General features: G+C 38.2%; 1 pseudogene; it reads left to right on the top strand.

The window, feature by feature from the left end:
- Positions 1-1201: 1201 nt before the first annotated feature.
- Positions 1202-1548, top strand: LOC102817903 (annotated as a pseudogene).
- The last annotated feature ends 290 nt before the right edge of the window (positions 1549-1838 follow it).

Raw genomic sequence — 1838 nt, 5'->3', positions numbered from 1 at the left:
AAAAGAACATTTCAAATCCATCTTGAAGTACAATGCTGTCTGTGATAGTATAATAACCATACACCTACAAGGAAGACCAGTTAAAACCACTGTTATTCAAATTTACATACCAACCACTAAAGCCAGAGATTATGAAATTGAAGAATTCTACCAACTTCTTCAGTCTGAAATTGATCAAACATGCAATCCAGATGAAATGATAATTAATGGTGATTGGAATGTGAAGGTTGTAAACAAAGGGGAAGGACCCATAGCTGGAAAAAGTGGCCAAGTTGATAGAAATTATGCTAGAGACTGCATGATAGAAATTTGAAAGACCAATGACTTATTCATTGCAAATACCTTTTTTCCAAAATATTAAAGGTGATTATAAACATGGACTTCACCAGATGAAATACCTAGAAATCAATATGACCTCATCTGTGGGAAAGGATGATGGAGTAACATCATAGTTAAAACAAGGCCAGGAAACAACTGTGAAACAGACCATCAGTTGCTCGTATGCTAGTTGAGACTTAAGTTGAAGAAAATTAAAACAACACCATGAGAGCCAAAATTATGATCTTGAGTAGATCCCACCTGAATTTAGAGACCATCTCAAGAACAGATTTAATGTACTAGACACTAATGACTGAAGACCAGAGGAGTTGTGGGATGACATCAAGAACATCATATATGAAGATAGCAAACGGTCACTAAGAAGAAAGAAAAGACAAAAATGGGTGTCAGAATGTCTCTGAAAGTTGCTCTTGGATGTAGAGAAGCTAAAGTGACAGGAAGAAATGATGAAATAAAAGAGTTCAACAGAAAATTTCAACGGGCAGCTCAAGCAAGATGAAGTCAAGTATTATAATAAGATGTGCAAAGACCTGGAGTTAGAAATCCAAGAGGGAATGACACACTCAGCATTTCTCAAGTTGAAAGAACCGAAGGAAAAAATTCAAGGCTCAGGTTGCAATAATGACACAGGACACATCATTAAGAAGATAGAAGGAACACACAATCACTGTACCAAAAAGAATTGGTTGCTGTTCAGTCATTTCAAGAGATACCATGTGTTCATGATCTGATGATATTGAAGGAGGAAGTCCAAGCTACATTGAATACACTGGTGAAAAACAAGCCTCCTGGCCTTTCTCTCTCCCTGGCCATCTTGGCTGCTGCTCTTGTTTGGAGGCCGTTCCACACCTAAGGCGGGAAGATGGTAGCCTCACAGAAGCCAAAAAAGTCGCTGGAGTCGATCAACTCGTGGCTCCAACTTGTTATGAAAAGCGGGAAATACGTGCTGGGTTACAAGCAGACTCTGAAGATGATCCGGCAAGGCAAAGTGAAGCTGGTCATCCTCGCCAACAACTGCCCGGCCTTGAGGAAATCCGAGATCGAGCACTATGCTATGTTGGCCAAAACTGGTGTCCTCACTACAGTGGCAATACTTTTGAACTAGGCACAGCGTGCGGGAAATACTACAGAGTCTGCACACTGACTATCATTGATCCAGGTGATTCTGATATCATTAGAAGCATGCCAGAACAAACTGGTGAAAAATAAATCATGCTTTTTTTTTTTTCTTTAATAAAACTGGCCAAAGTTTGTTAAAAAAAAAACAACAAAAAAAAAACAAGCCTCCAGGAATTCACAAAATACAGATGGAAATGTTTCAACAAATTAATGCAGCACAGAAATTTGGAAAATCACTACCTACCCACTGATTGGAAAAGATCCATATTTGTGCTCATTCCAACTGAATGAGGAAATCATTGAACAATATCATTAATATTACATTCAAGTAAAAATTTGCTGAAGATAATTCAAACTGTTTGCAGTAGTACATTGATAGG

The sequence above is a fragment of the Chrysochloris asiatica genome, unplaced genomic scaffold, assembly GCF_000296735.1.
Source record: "Chrysochloris asiatica unplaced genomic scaffold, ChrAsi1.0 scaffold00092, whole genome shotgun sequence".
NCBI classification, from domain to species: Eukaryota; Metazoa; Chordata; class Mammalia; order Afrosoricida; family Chrysochloridae; genus Chrysochloris; species Chrysochloris asiatica.
This window is presented reverse-complemented; position numbering and strand designations above follow the sequence as displayed.